Source organism: Haemorhous mexicanus, chromosome 16 (assembly GCF_027477595.1).
Source record: "Haemorhous mexicanus isolate bHaeMex1 chromosome 16, bHaeMex1.pri, whole genome shotgun sequence".
NCBI classification, from domain to species: Eukaryota; Metazoa; Chordata; class Aves; order Passeriformes; family Fringillidae; genus Haemorhous; species Haemorhous mexicanus.
The window spans coordinates 6779081-6804978 of record NC_082356.1 but is presented as its reverse complement, the minus strand read 5'-3'; the positions used below and the strand labels follow the sequence as shown (position 1 = coordinate 6804978).

Genomic DNA, 25898 nt, shown 5'->3' with positions numbered 1-25898 from the left:
CAATGGTCTCAAGTTTTCCTCTTTACGCTGGAACAAAACTGCTGACATTTTTCAACTTTTCCCCCCTCTCAGCTCTCTTGGCAAAATGCAAAACAATCCCAATTTCTTCAAGTGAAGCTGGAAACCTCCAGGAGCACATGGCTTTGGATCTGCTGTGGTTCTCCAAAGGGAAAGCAGAGCACTCTGTTCCTTTTGGAAAAGCTGAGCAGAACTGGATGAAGCTGAGCAGGAGCCTGAAGTGGCACCTAAAGGCCTCTCACTGCTTCTGCTCCATCAGCCTGATTGCAGGGCTCTTTCAGAACACGTTTCCTGCAGTGCCAATGCCATTGATGAGAAGTGATTCCAGCACAAAGTGCAGAAGACTCAGCCCCTGAGCTTTGACTGTGAGCTGCACAAAGGGAGCCAAACTGGCTGAGAGAGGCAGAGACTCCTACCAGGAGCCAAGATTAACCAAGGAGACACAGGGTGTGGGATAGACTCAAGGCACAGCATGAGAGCAGGAAAGAACTGTACAGCCCTCAACATTCCTGTCAATGCAGAGCTTGCAAGAGAAGGAAACTCCTTTGGGATAGACACCATCAATGCAGGGCCAAAATCAGGGGACAATTCCCAGCACAGGAAGATTTCCAGCATCTTGCAGAACAAGGTGCTGAGACATTTTCTTCTGCATGTGCTGCAGCAGACAACTTGCTTTGCTGTACACTGGGGAATGACAGCACTCTCCTCTTCCAGCACAGTGTTAAAGCTTTGGGTGCCAGCACTTACCTTGTCCTTATTAATGAGAGACAGCTCCATCTCAGAGACCTCCCGAGCGACGAAGTTCTGAAATACCAGCTCTGGTGGGGAAACCCCAAACCAGCTCTGTTTCGGGGCAGCTGACGGCAGCTGGAGAGGCGAGAGAGAGCAGGGAGAGCTTCAGCTGCTGGGAGGAAGGTTCATGAAGGAGAATCTTCCACTGATCCCCAGGGAAGTACAGACTCTGGGCGAGCACGTCTGCCCAGCCCACACTGGGCAAACAGTGGCTCACCCACCTCTGCTCTGAGTGATCCAGAGCTGCTGGGCCACACACAGCAGGCTCAGGCCAAGCTGCTCTTTTGGCATCTATTTCTCCAGGTTTCTTTCTCCACAATGCCAGGCAGCACTTCCCTTAAGCACAGCCCTGTGCCCATGTGGTCACAGAGCTCTGGGGCACTGACTGAGCACTCATGGAGTAAGTCAAACCCATGGATTTACAGGAGACTCCATGGGAAAAAATTCTGGGATGTCCTTTATTCTGAGACAGGGAAACCCAGGCCCACACAGCTGCAAATATCTTTTTTGCTCTAGAACTTAAACATCAGAAGAAGAGCACAGGACCAGAGGAGGTCAAAAGCAGGTCTCCTATGGGACTTCACAGCAGACACACTCTGCTGAAGGGAATGGCTGCAGCACACTGGCCCTTAGTTGTGCCCTTCCCTGAGGTGTTCCCAATGCCCCTCTCCAGGACAATCCTTAACCACTTTGTTCCATGTCTCCTGCTGCCAATTTCCTGCTCAACAGCCCACCTTGGTCACCTACCCCTTTGGACTGTGCTTTCTACTGAGCCCATCCTGCCAGAAAAGCAGCTTTAAACACACCTCTAAGTAGGCACTGATCCTGATAAAGCACATCCATTGCTCTCTGCCCAGGGCCAGTCCCCTGCACATCTGGCGGCCTGCATAATCTAACACCCTGTAAGGGTCCAACACATTCTTCCAGCCCAAAGCAGGAATGCAATTTCTTTTGCTAAATCTGAAGTAATTCCTGCACATCCTTGGCCTTCAAAGGCCAACACTGCCACTCTGGAGGGAATCCTGTGACCCCAAGCATTTGATGGTGACCACACCAAAGCTAGAGGAGGCTCTCTCAGCAGGAGAATGGCAAATGGCAATGTTGTGCCTTTGTGTCCCCAGCCTTCCCCCCATTAGCAATGGCAGCTACACTCCAGCACAGCCCAGCAGCTCCAGCAGAGGTTATTTGTGTAACTTAGTGCACACCAGGACTCCCAGTCCACCCCTCCCAGCAGTGTGCAATGACAACAGCACCTGGACACTGAGGTGTTTTGCTGGAGGCAAGCCTGTCACAAGCACACACCCCCTTCAAACTTCATGTTCAACAGAAAGGAAAAGAGCAGGAAAAGGCTACCTTTGGACCAGTCTCACTCCTGTCTGGAAATGGGCCAATTCTGGGCAGAATACTCCCCCCAGTGCTGGCCTCCTTCTTCCTGCTGGGAGTCTTCTCCCTCTGGAACTTAGAAGGAAGCAGCTGAAAGGCAAAAATACACCAGCTAGAGCCTCAGAGATGGCTTGTTCAGAGAGGCTTTTCTTGAACAAGTGGCACTGGTGAATAACTTGTGATCACAGCCACTAGGACAGTCCTGGGAGCCCTGGAAGTTTCCTGCTGAAATCCTTAGCATCAGTAAATTAATAATACAGAGTGCAATACACACACTCCAGCCACATGGCTCCGTCCCATTGGCTTCTCCAGGACAGGATGGGACATGGTTGGGGATTTCTGCTCTTTGGGCATTTGTTTCCTCTTACATTTCCTTGGACTGAGGCAGCGACCTTTCCAGAGAATGGGGAGGAGCTCTCAGAACTGCCTGAACTCCATCCCTGCACAACACTCAGAACTCACAGCAAGGAGATATCGCTGCTGGCTGAGTCCAACAGATGCAAGAAAACAAAGCTGTACCAAGAGGGAGGTGCACAGGAATGTGTCCAGGTTTTGGTTCTCCCTGTTAAATTGCTTTCTCTGTCTGGGCTGACAGAGCCCTCCACAGAAGAAAACAGAGGGATCTCCTTGACAGAGCCTCAGCACTGGGGCATCTTCAGCCAAGGGAGCTCCAGACAGCAAGGGACCTTTGTGGCCTTGGCTCCAGTGCTGCCTGCAGGGCTGGATCTGTGCCCACACAGCAGCTGGGAGAGAACAGCTGCTTTGGAAGCTCTTCCAGCTGGGACCAGCCATGGCTCCCAAGGCTTTGGGCAGAATTTGAGCTTTCCCTCCCCCACATGCCCGGGTGGCCAAGGGCAGGATGGTCAGAGCAGCACAGGTGAGTGCCCAGTCTGACAGAAGGAATTCCTGTGGCAAAGGGAAAGGGACAGAACACCTGCTCAGGGCTTCAGCTGTACATTGGTTTCACTTGGCTCCACTGGCACAGCCAGGCAAGACACAACTGAAGCATCCCACAGAGTTTCCCACTGCACCAGGACAGCCCCCAGCAACAGGAGCACGGCACAGAGGGCTGGGGAGGGGCTCTGCAGCTTCACAGCGCTGCTGGACAACAGGGCCAGGGAGAGCAGGGACACCAGGGCAGGTGCCAGCCTTAACACAGCCCCAGTGGCCACTCACAGTGTTTGGCTTCAGCCTTTCCCTGAGCAAAAGACGAGGTGGTGGTGTCTTCTTGGGCAATCCAGACGCCATCTCCAAGGGATGATGTCACAGAGGGAGACAGTGCCTCAACAAAACTGGAAGGAGCAACAACGGAACTCTGAAAATCCACAACCCAATCCATGGCAGTTTCAAGGCATATACTGGTGCTAAACAATTTGATATGATTTGAAAGTAGCTGAGTGCTTGTTTGGCATAAATAGCTAGTATTGTTAGGCCTCTAGTTGGACTTTATTTGAGCTATATGGCTGCCTTGTGCAATTTAAATATGGATTGTACTGAAACCTGGAGCTCAGAAGATGAATATTAAGAAGAGTTGGAACAGACAAAGCTGTAGCTTAAATATTACTTAAAAATAGCTAGAGTGGGCCTCCTTTTCTTTAGGCTAAAGCACCCCTGCTCTCTCAGCTGCTTCTCACAGGACTTGGGAGAGACTGAAATGTAATGGCTAATGGCTTAAATCTTGTTAGGAAGGACTTTTTGCCCATTCTGACAAAACTGAATCAAGAATCTGCCACCACTGAAGCCCACCCCTCCCTAAAAATGCCTCCTTATTCAAACTTGGGACTGTGAGTTAAGCCACCTAAGGGAACTTGAGACAAGATTAAGGAGACACTATTGTCCTCCTAGCTCAGGTCTGGGGAGAACTAAACAAGGCTAATTGAGAAAAATGTATCCACAACCAAGCCAAACCCAGCAGCTGTCCTGAAAATCAGCTCTCTCTGCCTTCAGGCTGGGGAAGTCATAGCTACAGACTCATCTGCTGAGGCCAGCTTTGCACACAAACCTTCCATCAACATAGGGGGAAAGAGGAAATTTTGGGCTTGTGGCACAACCTCTGGTAAGGGGCAGTGGACACCCATCCTCCCTCAGACAAACTGGCTCAGCTCTAAAACCCCCCAGCCCCAGAAGGCCACATCCAGGGGACATTCCCATCAGGGGCAGCTGAGGGGGTGTCAGAACCCATCAAAGACCTCCAGAGTGCCCCCAGAGCCATTCCTGAGGCCTTGCACCAGGTGACTGCATGGCATGCAAAGGAACACAACAGATCTGAAAATCCACAACCCAATTCACAGCAGGCTCAAAAGGATATACTGGTGCTAAAGATTTTATCTTATTTGAAAGTAGCAAGAGACAGAGTCCAACTTGCCCCACCCCAGGCAGGAACCTGGGCAGTCCCACCTTGCCCAAATCTGCATGAATCCATTGGAGTCTCATGTTTTGTGACACCTCACCACAGAGAAGACCAGAAGAGTATTTCATGGAATGCCAGTGAGATCCATGCAATGGTGATACTTTCTACTTTCTATTTAATTGGTCACTCTCTTTCTCTCCCCCTCCCCAACTCCCTTCTCTATTTCTCTCTCTCTCTCTTCCTCACATTTGCTGTTACATCAAATCCAGACAATTGACTTTGGCATATGGTCCTGTTTGCACCTTAATTCAGGAGCATCTCCCTAATAATTTTAAGAACCAGACCATAACAACCCACAGACACCTGAGTAGAACTCATTCACCTTTAAGCAGTTTAAGTCATCACTATAGGGAAAAAAAATGCCTATAGACTACTACATTTAGGAAATTCTGCATTTCTTCAGTGGAAAAAAAGCACCATCAGTAGACCATATATCGTTCATCTATTCAGCTGCACATTATCCCATCCTCTGTTTCCCTTTGGAATTCTCTTTCAGAGCACAGATGGGACAAAACCAAAAAGCACAATCAATCTTTACCTTCAAATGAAATTGAGGACTCCTCGCTGGCAGAGACCAATGCCCTGCGAGTCCAGGGCTCGCTGGCAGAGACAATCTCTGTGAAAAAGTCCCCGAGCGAATCGCTGAGTGCAGCCGTTGCACGAGCCCAGGCTGCGAACAACCAGCCCGGAGCGCGCTCTGCGGCAACTGAGGCGGCGGCGCCGTCACAGCCGCTGTGGCCGCGCCCGCGGTTCCCCGGCAACCGCAGCACCCGATTGTCGGGGCCGGGCCGGGGGCGGTGACGCCGGGCGGGCCTCGGTCCCCGCTCCTTCCAGCCCTGGTGCCCCCTCGGTGCCCGGCCGGAGGGGGAGGAATCCGCTCCGGGGCCCGGAACGTGACGGGCCACAGCGGCAGCGCTCGATATCGCCGGGGCCTCGGCCCCAGCTCCGGGCTGCTCCTGCACAAGGAAGGCGCGGCCGGGGGGGAACCCAGGCTCTCGACACTTCCCATAAGTGTCTAAAATCATGCACTTCAATTAAAACAGTGAGATGATTGCACAGAAAGAAGGAGTGTTCAGCCTTGAAGTGGAGGGAGAAGCAAAGGCTCTGATCTGTCTGTCCAAGTGGCTCGACTTTGTATTCAGTTCCCTTCAATCCCGTGTCTCAGATCTTTGCCCTTCCATGCAGCAATGCACACTGGAATAGCACAGAGGGGGAAGCATGTCCAAGTGGCTGGTAATGATTTTAGTCGGGGGAAGGGAGAAAAGGACAATTTCTTCTGCAAAATCATATCTATTCTTGCTTTTCCTGTGCACTTCAGAAGAACCTGAGAACCTCCTGGACAGTCTCTAGAAAGACTGTCTGGATACCTGATGCTTAAAGCAACTGTTTTTACAGAGCATTGTGGTTACTTGACAGACACAGGGATATTCCACACAATTTCTTTTGAGATCTACTAAAAGCAGATCTAGAATGCTACTTGAAGTCATCTTCCCAGGGCTGACAGACTCTCAGATTCTGAAAACCTCTATGGTTGACAGTATGAAGAAATATTCTGAGTGTTGTCATTCTAGTATGGAGGCAACTGAGGCGGTGTTAGAAAAGCTATGGAAAGAGCTTAATTTCCTTCAAACATAAAGTAAGAAACAGGGAATCCAGCAGACTTGATGACTGCATGGCAAGAGCCATAAAACCTTTTTATAATTATCTGAGCAGTGAAGATGGCAGTGCCCTGGTCCCTTTCCCAGCTGAAGAAACAGTTAATTTTTCAGCAGCTGGATAAGGATTACTTCCTGCATTTGCTTCCTCCCATTCCAAACTTCAAGCCAAACAAGCACCTGTCAGCATACACTGCCTATTGACCCAAATGATTTGAAGATGTTAGTTAGTGGCTTTATCCTTGTACCTTACAAGGATCTACCTCTTACCATCCCTTGGTTTCTTGTCTTTTATTTTGGAAAGCAGAGCTTTCATTGTTCCACCAGTCTCAATCATGTCCTGAAAGACATAAAAAAGGAAATGATCTTTCAGGTTGGAAAGGAAACCAGACTGTCAGTGGATGAAATGAGAGCATACCAACCTGGCAGCAGAGTAAGATACTTTATTTTATGCAGTACGTATTAATTTGAAAAGAAGGGGAAAAAAAATCCATGTCATTGCATGCCTCCTTCAGTCATTACCTACCTCTACTACTAAAACATTCTCTAGGAGAGGGGAGGTTATATATATATATATATATATATATATATATATATATATATATATATCTATATCTATATCTATATATATATATATATATATATATATATAAAATATCCACCATTTGGGGTAGATCAGTAAATCGGTTCCCACAGCCATACAATCCTGAGCATTTCATGCACCCAAATATTAAAATTACAGGTTTGAATGTCTAGCAATTACAAATTACTTCAACTTCTTTTTCTAGCTTATAGAAAATCTGGGTTTACAGGAAACTAGAATACTTCCTACAATACAGATGCCTCCATTCTCTGCACACCTGTAACTCAGGCTGATCTACAATACTGATAAATGTTGCAGGTTGTCGTTTCACACAAATTCAAGGTTTTTTCCTGGGTTTTTTGCTCACATTGAACTTATCTTAAGGCTTTACTTTTGCTTGCTCCTTAAACTCTGGAAAGATGTGATTAGTTTTATCCCATTTCGGTAAGTAGGCCAACCTCATCGTGCTGTTTTTCAATTGAGTTTATTCTGTGTAAAATTACTTTTGCTTTCTTCCAGCTATCTTGCAGACATCTTTTCCTGACTTGCATATCCAATTCTTCTGCACTGTTCACATTTAATGAGTTATCATATCATTTCAGAGCAACTGTTCAGCTTTATAAAATATAAAACAACATTAATAAATAAAATTTTATCATGTAAACACAACATTTAAGAAGCATTTATTACATTTTTGTATGCTAAGGGACAGCCCCAATCATTTAATGCAAAATTACAATTTTTATAAAACTTAGATTTCTACATAAATGTTAACACACTTGAAATATAAGCTGCTGTTACAAGAGGTGAACTTGCAATTAGAGTTCCTACAAACTGTTTCCACAATGATGCTGTGAAAGAAAAAAAAGCTTTTTCATTGAATTAACTCTGGGTTCTTCACCAGTACGAGTCTCTGCTTTTTTAAAAAAACAACTCCACAGTAATGGACACGACAAATCTCCACACCTCAATCTGACACAAACCTCTCTGTTGTGCTTGCAGCACAGAAATGGAGATACAGGTTTGTTTTTTCCTAATTAGCAACTGCACACCCTCCACGCTCTAGAGATTAGAGGACAAGGTCTCTCTGCTTCATGGGAGGGATTGTACAGATAATTTATAAAAAACTGAAACAGGGGGCCCAAAAATACATCCTACTTTAGAAAAAAAAGATCAAGATTTCTTCAGATTGGAAATCAGTGCAGACACAGTGATTTCAGGCTTGATTATCTCCTGGTTCATTCCCTCCCTCTAGTGGTACACCCCCAGGAAGAAAGTATCCCCTGGGTGATAAATGACAATGTTGATCTTTTCCACACAATTTAGAGATGGGAAAGCTTTAAGAATTGGCCCTACATGGAGAGGTTTCACAAATGCATTTTTGCAACACTCTTGGAATTTTTACTTCTTTTTTTTTCTGCCTAAGTCAGTTCTTAAAGACAAATAGGCAACTTTCTGTGCAGAAAACAAACATCTTTTGGAGTATACAGAATTACAAAAAAAGCTGCCACAGAAGTTAAAATCACTTGGGGAATCAGCAGAACACAGAGATGGAAACAATCCCTCTCCTTTTTAAAGCAGTCACAGCAAGCTTACCCATTTGTATGCAGTTCTGCAGCACAAAAGTAGCAGCTTTGACGAGCTCCTCGTCCTGAGATTCTGTCAATACCTGAATCATGAGTGGCAGACCATTGTTCTGAGGCAGCTCACACTGGTTCTCTTCTAGAACAGGACATGGTAAAGGAAAGGTTTGGTTTCAGCCCCACACACCTTCACCTTACAGTCACTGTAGGGGCCAATACTGGCAACTCTCTGCAAGTTTCTGCAGAAAGAGAGATTTTCACTCCAGACCCGAGCCTGCTGCAGTGACAGCAGGAGAGCTTTACATCCCACAGGATGATTTGACCAGAACTCAGGTTGCTGTAAGAAAACTGAAGGACTGAGACCACTTATTCGATGGAGTTCCAAGCTCATTTAATTGTGGCTCAAAACACTTGAATAATGACTCCTGTTTTTCTTCTCTTTCACGACCTGCTCTTGGAGTAGATATGCAACATTTCTGTGAGGCCTGGGATGCAGAAATATCAAAATCTCAAGGTTTCTATTTAGCAAAATAAAATTAGTAGCTTAAGCCTGGTCTAGCCAATCTGTTCCTCCTCATTTCTTCTGTCATTGGCTGAATTTTTATTGTGCTCTCATTCCCATATGGAATCATATAATGGATAATTGCTAAACATAGTTCTTTCTTCTTTAAACTTAACAAAAAAAAGGAAATAAAAACTTTTACCATTTTTATTTTGACAGTGTTGGCATTTGAAGAAAAACCTTTTTTATGTTGAAATAATTTTTTAATAATTTTTCTTTTCAAAAGACATTTTCCATTAAGTCTTGTTTCACTAGTTCTTAATGAAAAAATGTCTGTTCAAATAAATTTATGACCTCTTGAGCTAATTATTGAACATGTTATTGGCACTCAGAGGATCAAAATCAAACTTTCTGAACACAAGGTCTTTTTCTTGTTTCTCTAAACATACATGAGAAACACCACAAGTACAAATGAATTTCCCTTTCTCTTTGCTTGCACTACCACAAAATACCAACTGAAGTGCTGTATTTGTGCCAGATAAGCTTGGGCAAGCCCTGAGGAACACGACAAAACCATTTCAGAGCCACCAACTGCTTCTGTGTCTTGAAACCAATGCTCTTACATGGCTTTTACAAATATTCCTGGCCTTGTAAGCAGTGGAGAGAAGCTGTATGTGCCAAGGACCATGAAAAGGGTGCTCAAGACAACCCATTTGCTAGGTCTGGATTGTAGTAGCTGTCAAGTCTGGATTAATTATTCCTTGAGACACCTAAGCCCAGCTCTGAATTCTTGCATATTGAGTCTACTTTTCAAAGCTACTTAAGACACTTCCTGCTAACAAGCTTTAAAATTTAAAGATGGAACATTCTAGAAAACTTTTTGTCCAAATACTGACATTGTATTATTTAACTGAACACTCTCTCGTGTTCCAGTCTTGATGAAGTGACACCACAAGAGGAGTCAGTGGATGAGAATTTAGGAGAAGCTGACAGACAGGAAAAAGAAAAAGCAAATCTTACCACAAACTTCAGTACAGTGTCCAATTGTTAGAATAATACTGATTTTTTTCTCCTGTGCTCAGTGTCTCATTGGACAGCAGCTTCAGCAGCTCTGACACAGTGGGATACTTTGCCAAGACAACACTCATGGCAGCTGTTGGTTAAAATGATTGGAAGGAAAACAAAGTCGATTGTGAGTGTACAGGAATTATCCAAGGATCAAATGCTGGGTTTGGAGGGAACTGTACAGAGCCCTCAAAGCCTTGGGCCTGCTCAGCCCTGCCCTGCTCCACCTTGAACAGCTCAGATTACCCCACCCCTCCTGTGCTGCTCCCAAATCCAGTCCTGCCCATCCTCCCAGCCTGTGCTCCACGGAGAGGAGGCAGAAGATCTGATGAATGAGGAGGGCTTTGCACTGTGCAGCTTCTGGAGATCCCTGCTGAGTTTCTCCATGTCCTTGATCAGCTCCAGCATGGAGCCAGAGAGAGTTGAAAAAGCTTTGACACGCAGAGTATCTGCCATAAAAAGAGCAGGGGGCAAGCCCTTCCTGGCACTGGCAACACCACTGCTAGAGCATCCACGCTGAGGCCCAGTCCTGTCACACCCAACTGAGCTGAAACTACCCTCACAACTAGTGCAGGATGATGCTTTTCAACTTTTGGCAACTTCCATTTGAAGCTCTTATGGCAGAAGTGTGAGGTACAGCAACCACGGCCACAGCACAGGCTCGTCAGGATCACAGGTTTCTGCAAACCTTCTGTGGAAAACACAAAACCTCATCAGGAGAGCAGTACCCGGCCAGCAAACCAGAGCAGAGTGTGCTGTGCACAAACACCACGTCCGTTCAGCTCCACCTCTAAATGACTAAAGCTTCCTAAAGCTACACAATTTATTATTCAGCCACAGGCATAACTCCAGGATCCAAACTGACTGGTCAAATCCAGGCCCAGAGCTCAGCTTTACTTACCAAGCACGGGCAGGAGCATCTCAATTTTAATTTTCAGTTGGGTTTAAATTTCACTGCATTCATTTGAGCAACAATGGGACAGTAATCAACCTCAGATGAACTGAATCACTCCCCACTTACACCTCTGAGTTTTAAAAAGCATCGCAACATCCACTGGGGATGTGGAGAACTTAACTGCCTTTAAGCATTCATTTCTGCAACTTTTCCACCAGCACAAGACTTTAAAAATAGCATTTTAAAATTGCCATAGATCAAAAATGTCTTTCCACTCACAGTTAGTAGCATTACAGGCATTCAGAGTCTTTGTTACTACCACTGCAAGTCTCATGCTGGAGTGACACAAACAGGAATCAGGCATAAGCTCAAGGAGAGCTTTGGCTAATGTATCCAATCCTCCAAAAGAAACAAAAGATTTCTGCACATCTGCTCAGTGGAAAAAAGAAAAAAATGTGATTTAAGCAACAGAGTCTGCAAATTCTTTTAGCTTTTCACCAAGTAAGTCCATCAGAGTTTTTCTGTGCATGTGTCAGTCATTACATTTCTTATACAACAGAAGCTGGAGATACATTAATCTCAAGAAATGCAGTAACCGCAGATAAAATAGTTCCAGGAAAACATGACCCTGATATGTGCACACAAATGGCAAACATCATGCCTGAGTTCTACCTAAGTCATTGTTTTCAGCCATGTCATAAGGACTTTAATTTAGACACACTTTTAATCAGAACAGCTCCCAGCAGTTTTACTGACCCTATCAAATGTAAGCAGGCTGTGGCTATTTGTGGACTTGAGCACAGCACAGTGTAGGTAAAGATGGTGGAGTACAGTGGTCAGAGTAAAAGTGGGAAGAACAGCAAATGACTTTGTAGAGATTGACAAGAAAGAAAAACCCATTTACCTCTTGAATTAAACTTCCTTTTATCAAATTCAAAGCTGTGTAAAGGTTGAGCTGCACTTCCAGTTGTTTGCAACTGTGAGACCAAGAAATGAACAGATGGGACGAACTATCTCAGGCTCTGTGCAACTCTCGAGCCACCCTTTGGCATAGGGAAAAACCCCACAGCAAATGTTCTGATTATCTTCTAGAAAAGTAAAAACAAATTACCCCAAATCAAAACGCAATGAAATCAACTTCAGCTGAACAGTAAAAATGAAACCAAAGTGTTACCAATTTGGAGAATATCTCTGAACTTCTTCCACAATTTTCAGAGCAACACGTCCCGTGCTGGGGGTTGTTGACACAGGCACAGAGAGTGCTGCACACTGAGGACCAGAGCTGATAGCAGGGATCAGGGTTTTCAGCTGACAGATTCTTCTCAGATGTGGAGAGAGTTGTTCTGTTAAGGAAATGCAAGCAAGGCCCAGACAGTCAAGGAAACATAGCTGCTAACCAGCCTACTATTTGCCTGTTTGAATTGCAACCCTGTTCACCTGAACAACTGCAGCAGCAGGCTGATGCAGCCTGTGTCTCTGACATGGGTTTGCCCATTTTCTAAAAGAGAACACACACAAGACTCCAGAGACAAATGCAATTGCAGACAAAATCTTAACAGCAAGTTGAATTTACATACATACATTCCCTTTCCTAAGCACATATCCTCCCCAGAAGGAAATACAAAATCATATCAACATATTGGTAAATAACCTTTCCATGTCTCTCTCTTTCTAGACACTCTCAGAAACTATGGGTTTGCATTTGCAAACTCTCTTAGAACTAAACCACGTTCTGCTGTTTAAGGAAATCCCAGTGAGCAATGACCTACTTCGACAATTCAGGTTCGGTTACATGCAAACATTCATCTTTATAAATTCACTTCACCACAACATTGCTTATTGCATGTTCCAAAGTTTGGACTGCAGATTGGCAAATAGAAAAGGAGAGTTATCATAACACAGAAAAAAAAACCAACTTACCATTATTTGACACCAGTACTAAGATGACAGAAACAGACATTCTTTTCAAGTTCACATCAGAATCCTTTTTAATTCAAAATAAACTGAGTTCTTCAAGCAACTCAGAAGTACACAAGATAGTGTACTTGTCAACAGTGTCTGTTGACAAGACACTGAAAACAAAAAGTGAAAACCTCAAGTAAGCTACTCATCATCCTAAATTATTAAGTTTCAATTGTGGCCAGTATGTGGGGAGCAGAGACAGGGCAGGACTATGAAGTGCCTGAGGGCTTCCCCCTGCAGTGAGGTCTACACCAAGCAGGACCCTGGCAAGCTCTGGAACAATCCAGGAGTCACTGAACACTTGCTGCTGAGGGACAGGGGGAGTGCAGCTGTCTGGTAACTTAAAGACACCCTGTGTGCACAAGTCAGCAAGGCACAGATCAAATCTGGGGATGGACAGGGCAACTGGGGCACCTTCCCTGCCCTTGCTCCAACTGACAATCTTGTAGTCTCATTTTGTGAGACCAAAAGAAAATGGAGACAAAGCAGGAGCACAAGTAATGACAGGGGGCCATAGCACACTCAGAAATACAAACAGTGTTATTTTTATTGCCATTACTCTCTAGAATAATCCCCAATGTAAATAAAGCTGCTTCCTTTACGATGCAATGAGCACTCGACTTGGCAAGGTCATTTCTAAACATCAAACCACCAATTTCTCCAAAGTATTCGCTTGCTTCACCTACAAGAGGAAAAACTTTTGCTTCTGTTTCTCTGCAAAATGAAAGGCTTCTATGATTTTCCAACATCTCAAGCCTTATGTCCTTTAGACATTTTTACAGTGCCCACCAGTTCCTTGGCATATATGGTGAACATAAATGCCTGCATTGTTTCTAAGGAAAAGCCTTTCTTACTGTTTTGTTGGCAAATGGAATAGACAGTGACCACAGCCTCCTGCTGAGACAGAGGGCAGTCCAACTGAGATTTAAGGCATTCCAGCAGTAAGGTCAGATCTGTTTTCATATCTAGGAGCAAACACAAAAAGCTTCATTAAATTGTTATCTTTTCTCTCTATTAATCTAGTCAGTATTAGAATAAACCTGTCAAAATGCAGTATGTAGGTGTATTTTAAAAAAGGGGGGGAAGTGAGCCAAAATGGAGCTACATCACTTCTATTCAGCCACAAACAACACACCTAGAAATATTTCTGTCCATCCTTTGTTATTTGAGCATGAGTTCCTTTGCAGAGTAACAGCCTCCTTTTAATATTTCTGGCCTTTCATTACTAGTAACTCTTAGTAAGTCTGATGTAAACTACTAAATATTAAATTCACAATTGCAAGGTGCATTAAGTGTAAATAATACAGAGCCATTAAAGTATTCAGAGTGCAAATAAAATTCAGGGTGCAGTTGAAAATCTGTGGAGTAGTAAGGAAAGAGTCCAAGAGCACAAGGCTGCTCTGTGGTACTGAGGTAAGGAGACATAAACCATGCAGCACAGCAGAAGAGCCCTCAGTCACGTGGTTGGAAACAGAACACAAAATATTCTCTGGGCACCTACACACAACCCTGGGTGGGAAAACAGACTTGGAAAATCTGCTTCTTAGTCTTTGGGGTATCATTAAAAGACTTAGATGATAATTATTTCTAACAGTGACAGAAGGTATTGTTAACAGTAAACCATTACAAGGTCTGAGGGTTCTTAAAGAAGTTAAAATACAATAAAAATGTGGATAAATATTAGCAAATTAAAACCAAAAACTGTGACTTCGTAATGGTGTGTTTTACTATGTGTGCAGGTTTGACATTGGATTTACCCTTTGCATAGCCAATACAGTATCCAAAATGTGGAAATTAGGAAAAAACATGTTCTCCCAACTGCTCACCACCCCACAACAGGCCTATCAGAGTCTACTAAAACTTTGTAAAATTGATGCAGATTATAATGACAAATTATATGAGATATCTTACCACACTGACTTATCTGCACCTTTTGAGTGTTCATTTTTTTTAAATCTCTGTTCTTGTTCTACAACAGCAAGGAAAAAGTTTTTTCAGTTCTGTTCAGATTAGCAGTGTTTATAATATATGCAGTAGAAACAACATCATTTTTCTAAAATGCACTTTTCCCAGTTTTCTGCTTTTACTTTGTCATCTCACACACACACAGTTGAATGTATTGTTGTATGGCAGAGTTTTCCTTTGGAAATACAGTCTTTTATGACAGCCCTGCATTTGTAACTCCCAGGTGATCATCTTTTGAGAGTGGACATTCTGCAGAAATCAGGTCGTTCCATGTTACCCCTGAGGGGCACTGTCAGTAAAGAACATCCCCTGCTCTGTGTCACTGATCACAACAAAGCTGATCCAACTTTCCTTACAAGAGTGGCCACCTTTGCCATCAGCCAACAACTGGCACTAAGACCAAGTCATGTTACTTAGGGGGTGAACACTCTAAAACACTCGGCCTCCTGCTGCTCAAGGAGCCACCAAACCATCAGCATTGTTCTGGCAGCACTGATCAAACCAAGGGCAGTGAGCACAGAGACATGTTCCTTACAGTGAGAACCCACTGAAATTCTCCAAAGACATTGCCACATTACATGAACCATGCAACCCACCAAACCCCACAGCATTGCTTCTTCACAAACCCCACAGGGCAGCCTCTGAGAGCAGAGCAGCAGAGTGACATTCAGCTTTGGAGGCACAAAGATGCTCCCTCAAACACGCCCCAAGTCCCAAACAGAGAAGGTTGATGCAAGCATCACAGTAACCTCTTACAATTTCTCCAAAAATTACTTAGCTCAGGTAGAAACTTGAAATCAGTGGCAAATGCAGCATAAGAATGGATTCATTTTCCTTCTCCAAGTGGAGCAAAGGCTCAAAGCAGAATCCTTGTCATCACTGTGCATCCATCCATTGAAAGCAGCCAGCCCTGCTTTCTCTTGGGAGTTACTGATTGCCCCGTTCCTTTGCTGCTTCCCTTAGAGAGGAGAATTGAGAGAGGTCATCTCCCTGCAGCCTTTCAGAAGTGATAACAGACATGCATTTCATTTTCCTGCAAATCCAACCCTGCCACAACAAGGAAAAGCTTGCCAGCCTTCCTCACCTCTTTTTGTCCTACTGCCACCACCCTGCCAGCCTAAGAAAAAACACAACCCACCCAAACAAAAGGAAGCCTGTAAAAATGAGTTTGCTCTGGAGCTAATTGCTTTTCAGAAGAGTTTCATTTAATACATGTTTATACAATTATGCAATATAAGAAGCACAAGGGGTTTAAAACTGGATGTATACAAGGACACATCTTGACCTTTACCTGCATCTTTTTGACTTTTGCAACCTACAGGAGGTACGCAAAATAGTATTTATAAACCAGCCTACATTAATTAGATTCAAATAGCTGACCTCGGTTGTTGCATCACAGAGCAAGGTGGAAAGACAAACAACTAGATTTGCTTCAACAAACAGCTGGCAAATGTTGCATCTAAAATTCTTCTCCATCAGTTATGGAAAACAACCCAGTAACATTGCTTTAAATCTCAGAAACCACTCCTGGAGAAGTGCAGATCTGTCAATGTGTGTGCTCAGCAGCACCAGAGCACATGGCTGGCACGGTCAGTAGACCAGCCAGCCTGGGCAGGACTTATCCTTCAAAACCCAGGGAGCAAAGGCCAGAGGGGAGAAGTGCGGGTTGTTGGCGTCCTGTGGAAACCAAACCCCACAGCAGCAGCTGAGGCCGTGAGGACGCTGCGCTGTGGAACAGGACTTGGGGCTGTCCTGGCCTATTTCAGCTCCCTCACACCCTCCTCCCTCAGATGAGCCGTGAGTGATTTACAGCTCGTTATCAGAGCTCCACTCTGGAGCCTTAGCAAGCACTCCAGATCAGCCCAAATATAAAAGGGAAAGAACATATACATATTTAAAATAAGAGCGGGGTGGGGGGGTGGGGGTTGGAAGGCAACAGTCTAAAGATGAAACAGCAGCCTTCTGTGGGAAGCCTGGGGAGTGCCGAGGGGGGAAATGGGGCACGGCTCGGGTACCTGTGATCCAGTGGCGCGGGTGTCTCCGGGCAGACCCCGAGGCGAGGCGGGTGCCCGCTGCCGAGCGCTGTCCGGCTGAGGGGTGGGATCTGCGGGCTGAGGGGTGGGATCTGCGGGCTGAGGGGTGGGATCTGCGGGCTGAGGGGTGGGATCGCCGGGCTGAGGGGTGGGATCTGCGGGCTGAAGGACAGCGGAGGCCCCGCCGGGCTGATCTGGGATCTCGCGGAGCTGAGGGCAGAGCCCGGCCCGGCCCCTCAGGAGATGCCGCCCCAGCGCGTCAGGGCACGGCCGCCCTCGGACTCGGGACAGCCCTGAGCCTTCCCCTCAGCCAGGCGGGAAGCGCTTGGAATTGTAGAACCGTCAGAGGTGAAAGAGATCTTGAAGAGCATCAGTTCAATGTCAGCCCAGCTCTGACACTTCAAACACAGACCACTAAACCATTTGCCAGTGTCAGATCCAGAGGTCTCTTTAACACCTCCAGGGATGGCAACTGCACCACCCCTCTGGCCAACCTATTCCCAGGCCTGAACACCTGAGCAGTGGAATTTTTTTTCTAAAGTCTAACCTGAAATTCCTCTCAACGTGAGGCCACTTCCTCTGGCTCTCAGCGCAGTCCCAGCAGAAGAGAGCAGCCCCCCCTCAGTGCACGCTCCTGTCAGGGAGTTGGAGAGAGCGGTGAGGTCCCTCCTGAGCCTCTTCTCCAGACTGAACAAACCAGCTCCCTCAGCTACTCCTCATGGGACATGTTTTGTAGAGCCTTTGTGAGCCTTGCTGCCTTTCTCTGGACACACTCAGCCCCTCAATGTCCTTTTTCCCGAGGGGCCCAGAGCTGACACAGCCCTCGAGCTGTGGCCTCAGCAGTGCCCAGCACAGAGGGGCAGGCACTGCCCTGGTCCCGCTGCCGACACTGCTGCTGATCCAGGCCAGGTGCCATTGGCCTCTTGCCCCCTTGGGCACACTCTGGCTCACACTGAGGTGGCTGGTGACCTGCAGGATGTGGCACTTGGCGTTGTGGAACCTCAATGGCCTTGTCCTTGGCCCATTGATCCAGTCTGTCCAAGTCTCACTGCAGAGCCTTCCCGTCCTCCAGCAGATCCACACTCCCACCCAACTGGGCATCTGCAAATTTACTGAGGGTGCTCTCAATCTCCATCTCCAGATCATCAATAAAAAAGTTAACCAGGCAATAAAGAAGTTAACCAGGACCAGCCCCAAAACTGAGCCCTGGAGAACACATTTCAGTGCAGCTCAGTTTGCATACTCTGCAGTTGGAGGCTGCAATGCCCCCACAACAGAAAGAGCTGCCATCCCTTGGCATTGGCCACACACACAGGTGCAGGAAAAAAACCTTTTACTCGGTGAATATGGCTGACAGGACTGAGCTTTTGGGCACACACTCCCTTTCCCTAATGCCCCTGAACTCAAGAGAAGGTATTTCACCTTCCAGCTCTTTGCACCATTGGATCCTCAGACGATCAGAGCTCCACCAGCCTCTCTCATCCTTTTGCACCTTCTCCCCACTCAAACTGAGGAGCAGCTTTGATAAGAAAAAATGCAGTTCTGCTGCCAAGGAGGTGAGCCAATTTGCAAATGTAACTTACCCTGCCAAAAACAGCTACTGCCTTTTTCTTTCAGAGGTGAGCCATCAGAAGTAATGAAAATGTGTTGCATTTTAAACCAAAGAGGAAAAGAAACGAAAGCACTCACAGAGGATTTGGCAAAGGCAATAGGTGCCAGTGTGGCTTATCCTGTTGGCTGCTCATTTATTGCAGCCCTTTGCTACTTTACCATTTTTCTTGTTTGGAGATTGTGCTCAGATAATTCAGTGATGGGTACAAGAGAAATCTAAAAAATCATAGCTGATCTCAAGATAATACAATTTAGGAAAATTTGAATAGATTGTGAAGTATTTACATCAGGGTGATGACAGTTACCACACACAGAACAAAAGAAGCCCTTTTAACAAAACTTCAATTACATCCTTGTTCCTCAAGCCCTACTATCCATTTGTTTGGCTGATGTAGTATAATGTAAAAATACTGTTCAATACCTTGTGATGTTTATACTTTCCAACACTTCTGTTGTGTTTTCTAAAAGCTGTGAGTATTTTTTAGTTTGAAAAAAAAAATCTATTATTTTGGTAGCAACATTGCAGTTCTGTCTTTTCCTTTTGGTACTCAGCTGAAGAAATAAAGAAAAAAAAAAGAGCAGAAAAAGTTGCTGAGGTGGACAGTAGATCACAAGGAGCAAAGTTACAGGAGATGAGTACATGACTACAGCCACTGCTTAAGAGCATCTCTCACAAAAAGCAGACTGGCTACACTGTCCCAACTCCATCATTTCAACTCTGCATGTTTTGTTTCTTGCTTGGCAAAGCTGAGCTGAGCCATTTGTACCTAATATGAATAACAACTAATAATACACACTTACAGTTCTCTTGTATTACTGCAACAGCACTAGGTACCCTTAGAATTTTTTAGGGCAATTGCAGTGCTGTCTCTAAATTTAAACCGGTTCAAGATATTATTTGTAGCTTATTCTTGAAGGTAATTTGCAGCAAAAGTCAAAAAATCATTGCAGATGGTCAGTGACTGGACTGTTATGTGTATGGGATGCACAGGATGATTTAAGTGCTGCTCCATTCTGTGTGACTCCAGGCTTTGAAAAGAGTAATCCCACTTGGCATTTGGACTCCATTGGAGCTCAGGAATTATGGATCCAGAGTAACTTGTTAGAAGCTTGTGAAAAAATGTCTCTGAAGTTTACAGCAGAGCTGAAGTGTACAGAAGGATGAGAATTCAATGAATAATTCAATGAATACTAAGAATAAGTTTGAAAAGCATATCCAGTTATCCTACTGGCTATGTCCAGTGCCTATCCACTGCTACAGTACAGTGCACAATGTCACCAGGAAAATTGTGAATGTCATCTTTAGACCGATCTGTTCACGCATTTTATTTTTGATCAGAGTTACTTTCTACCAATTACCAAGCTGTTTTGCCTTTTTGAGGCTCTTGTTTTTTTCGTGTGAAGTATTTCCATGTATAATACAGGTGGCTCCTGTGTCTTGGTTTGGAAAGACAGGTGTTTGCTAAGGAAGGCAGGAGCCTTTCTTGAAATGGAAAAATGGAAACCCCTTCCTTCTGAATTGTTATAAATTTGAAATTAAGGGGGGCTCTCAGGTAAAAATATGGGAGCAGGAATAACAGTTCTTTATTAGGGAAGTGTCAGCGATGGAGAGAGACGGGGAGACTGACTCGGGGATCAGAATCCGATTTTATTGTGGGATACAAGCACTTATATACTATTTTCGGGAGACTAGTAATGTGTACTACAGTGATTAGGTTACAATCACATACACAAACTTATGCATAAAACAACATCCCTTGCTTGCAGAGTTGTGGAAGGGGAGCCGGCTGCTGGCCTTGCTGAAAGCTTCTGCCAGTCAGACTGGGACGGGCTGAGGCAGGGGCAGCCAGCCCGACAAAAGCATCCATCCGTGTGGATGGGGGGTGCGTTTACGCGTGGGAAAGGTGGGGATTTTCTCCACCCTTGGGCAGGTTTAATTCTCGCATGGAGTGGTCAGACCCTCCTCAGGCCTGTGAAACGGTGACAGGCTTTGTGCTTTTTCTTGTTTCCAGGTCTTGTTTTGAATTGACTTCCATGCAATTGTTCTCTCTTTTTCCCAGGAGGATTACACCTGGTGCCCAGACCGGATGGGGAAGCGCCTGCAGCGTCTGTGGAGCACGTCCAGTGCCAGCACTACCCCAGGGGTCACGGTCTGCAGGGACAGCCCCTTCCAGAAGGACGAGGACCTGGTGCAGGATCGGCTCCTCTCCTGGCAGCAGCTCTCCAGAGGTGGGCACCCGGCTCCATAGCTCAGCTGGCAGAAGGGCTCTGGGCAGGCGGCAGCGGGCACACGGGCATCCCGCTCTTGCAGCTGCTGAGGAGTTGCTGTGCCGTGATTAAGCAGAGGAGGTGGAACGTGGCCTGCCATGCTGCCCTTCTTTAAAAACAGAGAATGGGTCGGGAGGTTTGGGCTCTGAGCACAGCCAGCAGCCTGGCCCGGGCACAGGCCATGGCAGGACAGGGGGACAGGAGCCTGCTGCGACTGACCGTGGCTCTCTGGTTTCTCTCCGCAGGCTGCCAGCACCTCATGCCATGGGAACGGCACCGCTCAGCCTGCCAGGCTCGGGGGGCTGGAGGGGGGCTGGTGTTCATTTGCTGTCAAAGATAAATTATTTTGGTTTTTGTTTGTTATCATCATCATCGGAGCATTTCTTTCATCCTTTTCCAAGCTTTTGGCCTGTTGTGATAAATAGATATGATTTGTGCTAACAAAGTCTGGTGGTTTATACCAGCTGGACTCTATTGTGGTCTATACCATGTTTTATTTCCTGCATAGGTAAAATACCATGTATCAAATTTGATCAAAAAGAGAAATGAGGGAGTGTGAAAACATTGATTTGTGGGATGTAGAAGATACCCAAATTCAGTCTTTAATAAAAAGCATGAATTAATATTATCCAGAGAGAAGACGGGGGAAATTGTGATAAATGGATGTGGTTTGTGCTAACAAAATTGTAATTATATCAATATTTTGGGAAGAAAATTGGAAAGGTATATGTGATTCATAGTATGAAGCAGATGGGTTTCTTTGTAGATGATACATGTGGGAAACAGGATACAGGAGATTGGAATTGGCCTTGATGAACAAAAGTTAGGAAGACTCCCAAGTCAGAATTGGCATCAAGACGAAGTTAAGACAACTCCCAGGACAGGATCGGCCATGACATGAATAACATTGGGATAATTCCAGACAGGGAGTCTAAAACAGTGTTCTTTTCTATAAAATAAAAAGGCTTAACTGGAGCATAGTGCTTACTTACACAACACAGGACTTGGGGCACAGGCACAGCCTGCCAGGTTATTCAGAGGACAGTGAGGAAGACTGTTGGCCTTCCTCCAGGGAGAGCCCCAGAGAGCCAGAAGCCCCCTTAGCCACAGCGGGACCATGCGCTGTGAGTGTGGTGATGTAGATTTCAAGAATCAGAAACAGGAGGAGATTTACAGGAAAACATTGATGAATATGTATTAGCACACAGTACAGAAGTTATGTTTGGATCCTTTTGCCTTTTGAACGTCAGGCAGGGTGGGAAGCCCTCCCCATACCCCGATCGATTGGTTTTGCTTCAGCTTTATCCAAACCACTGCCAAATTTCCTTTTGTAATTAGTGGATTCTATTTGATTGTATTATTTTATCGCAGTTAAAACTGCTGCTAAATTTTCAGTTTCTGGTTTTATAAATTAGATGTATGGGACCTCATATATAACATCAGAAATGTGACTTAATAGTTTATAAAACCAAATTAATTATTCAGCTAAATTAACAAGGAATAGAAAAGCATTTGAGACTTAATCACAAAGGATAAAGTTACAGAAATGATGATACTTGATTAAATGAATACATTTTAACTTAATGAGTTAATAGCTCAGTCTCCTCTGGCTTTTGATCACCTCCCCAGAAAGGGAGCAGTTCTTTGATCTCCTCTTCACGAGGGGCACAGTCCTTAGGGTTTGGTCTCAGCTTGGCAGGGGGTGTTGTTTTTTGGATGATGATGACTGCCAAAAAGCCCCCTTAAATCCCCCCCAAAACCCCCAAATCCCCTCAAAGCCCACCCAAACCTCCCCCCAACCCCCTCAGGATGAATTTTTCATTCATTTCAGGTAATTTTGGGTGGATTGTGAAGGGTTTTGGTACCTTATGGATACAGAAGTAGGCATAGGATTCAAACCCTCAAAATGCTCCCTTAAAATCCCTCCAAATACCCCCAAACCTTCTCAGGACGGATTTGGAGGTAATTTGGGGTTAATTTCAGGTAATTTTGGGTCGATTCTAGGTTGATTTGGGGTGGTTTTGGTACCTCCTGGACACAAAATTTTGCGTAGGATTCAAACCCAGCCAAAATCCCCCCCAAATCTCAAAATCCCAAAAATTTCCCCCCAGCTGCCTGGTTGTTGGATCGGTTTTTGGTGGATTTTGGGTTAATTTGGAGGAAATTTTGGGTGGTTTTAGTACCTTGTGGATGCCCAAGCGGGTGAAGGATTCAAACCCAGCCAAAGTTTGCTCAAATCCCTCAAAACGCCCCTCAAATTTCACCCAGAGCCCCTCAGGATGGGTTCTGAGGTAATTTTGGGTGGATTTTGGTTAATTTTGGGTCCTTTTGTGAAGTAGCGAGGGTGCAGGGCTTTGAGCAGGGCTGAGCAGCGGGACAGGAAGGGAGGGAGGGAGGGAGGGAGGGAGGAAGGGAGGGATGGAGGTGTGAACCTCCCCCGAGGATCCCCTGATGGGGACACCCCTAAAAAGTTCTGTGCCAGGATTGAGAAACAAACGGGACCTTTGGTTTTTTCAGTCTTCAGGCTGTTATTCATTTTTCTCTTACCAAAAGTTCAGCACGCCGTCTGCACACCAGACTTAGCGTACAAAGAGAAGGCACCAAAAGTCACAGGACCCGCAGGTTCAAGGTCTTTTAAAATCATTTTGCCTAATTAACTCTTAGAACACATTTTATTTCTACCTTTCTACCAGTAACTAATTCTTTGTCTGCCACTCAGCATCTGCATTGCAGCTCTTTCCAACCAATCACCCTGTGCTTCCAACACAGCAGAAAATGGAGGAGATGAAGAACAAGAAGGAGATCAGGCAATGCCCAAAATCCTCTGTCTTGTCTTCTATCCACCCTCAGACTAAACACCCAAAGCTCTCAGTTTTTCACCCTGTGATAAACTACACTACTCTCTCTTTCACACACTCATAGATCCCAATTCATCCCAAAGTCCTGGAAGCTTTCTCCATGGACAAAAGTTAAAAGCAGTGTTCTCCTGGGGATCAGGACTTCTCAGGACAGGCAGGGAGACATTCCCTGTGCCCTGGGTTCCAACAACAGGGGGGAAGGGGAGGTTGGGGACAGGAAAAGGACTTGGGCAGGAAAAAGGGGAACCTTAAACAGCGTGGTAAGCGCCATTTCTAGAGGGAGGGCCCGGGACGGCGCGGCCGTCACCTTCCCGGGTAGGTGTGGATACACAATCCAGGTCAGATTTCTCATGGATCCGTCTGGGAAACATTAGGGAGCTGGAGATGAAGAATCCTGAACAACCTTGCAGGTGGTGTTTGTGACAATTGTTTTCCTCATGGATTGTTTACCCCAAGGGGTGTTTTCTTAATTAGCCAATCATGTGAAATGTAAAATAACCAATTAGGTCCACCTGTATTGGGATCGAGTACCAAAAAATGCGTCTCCTAATAAAGATGATTATTGGCCTTCTGAAGATGCATGGAGTGTGTCACTCATTTATCCGTGTCATTTCTGACTCAGCAGTGACAGGCAGGGAAGGGGGGACATGGAAAGATGGGGGGGAAAGGAGGACACAGGACGGAGAGAGGACAGCAGCGCTCCCGTGTCGCCTCTGGATGGATTCTGTCCCTTGTTCTGCCCTCAGGAAAAGAGAGACAGAGTGGCACAGAGTGTTGGGAAGGATGAAAGTTTGACAAGAAACTTTAAAGATATGTGTGCATGACAGAAAGATTTTTGAATGTAGAATCTGAAAAAGGAATAGAGATGGAACCAAGTTTTGACATAGAAGAATTGTTGAGCCAGTCTTACTGGGTAACTAAGGCAAAGGGTGTGCTACTTACAAGTGGTTTTTATGGCTTAGAGCAAAGGATAAACCCACCTCAAACAAGATGTTTTCACCAACCAAAAAGATTCCACAGGTAAACAAGTCAGCAAAGTTGCCAGTAGAAAAAAGGTCTCTGAATTTTCCACTGCAAGAAAACTGAAAAACAACTTCTAGCTTAAACTAACGTACTAACTTTTAGTGATTGGAGAATAGTGACATGAATATGGTAATTACAGGAGTTATGATAGGCTATAGATAAAAGTAAAGGTATAGATTGTTTCTTCTGTGTTAAGATGCTCAGCAAAGCAGAGTATATAATGCACTGTAACCAGAGCTAAAGGATCTCCAGGCCTGCCTGCAGCTGGAGCTGACAGCTGGAGGCACAGGCTCTGTCACCAGACCCTGGACTGCTGTAACATCTTGGATACAATAAACTGCATTTTGGAGAGCTGCCTGGAGCCCCTCATCTCTCACTCAGGCTCTTAAGGGAGAGAGACACGGGGTGACAGAGAGATGGCAGTAACCCCGTGCCATGCTGGCAGTTTTCACTCCTTGCTGCACGCTTGGGAACAAAAGGGTAAGGAAAGATATGGGCAATGTTATGGATACATATTATAATATTGGTTTTTCACAGATATTAAAATGGATTTTATATGTGTGATGTTAAAGCAACTTGGTATAAACATATAGGTTTTATTCCTGTTGTTAATTAAGCTTCATGAAATAGCTGCTTGTGTTAAATGCCTGCTGGGATGGGATAACATCCAGTGCACACAGGATGAGGACACCTGCACAGATCTGCCAACTATCAGCACTCCCTGTCTGAAGGCAGAGTGCACCAAGGCCCAAAACTGGAGGTGATAAAGAGAAGGAGCCAAAACCACAGCCAAGAAACACACATGCTCTGAAAAGGCAGACCCAAGGAGGGGCCATGTAAAATCATTCCTGGAATATGTAAACTAGTTTATGGATATGCATGAGGGTCAATGAATATGCAACAGGCTGGTGTAAGGGAAAAGGTATTTCAGGGGGATCCCCAAAGGGAACAGGGCGCTCCTGGCTGAGTGCCAAGATGCACCCGGCCATAATAACTTTTGCTCCATGGTCCTGGTCTCCCACTGTCCTTTATTAAACTTTTTACATTTTCACAGGAGAGTGAATGTGGTTTTCACATTTAGGAACGATTTCAGTTTTTTCGTTTTTTTAAAGGAGGGAGTTTTGAAGAGCTGCAAGTGGCTAATCTGCCTGCAACAAGGACCATTCCACGGGCTCTTGTCACCTTTCCTGACACGACTGCTGCAGCTCATGGAGGGTGAAGCCCTGGTGGCTCCTTAGGGGCGGTTATGGACGATTGCAGGCAGCGCCTCGATGCCCTGGATCAGGGGTGCC

The 25898-nt window shown here is 45.4% G+C and overlaps 1 pseudogene; it reads right to left on the bottom strand.

Annotated features, from left to right (window-relative positions):
- LOC132334622 (zinc finger protein 850-like) overlaps positions 1-25898 on the bottom strand; it is an 860268-nt pseudogene that overhangs the window by 502326 nt on the left and 332044 nt on the right.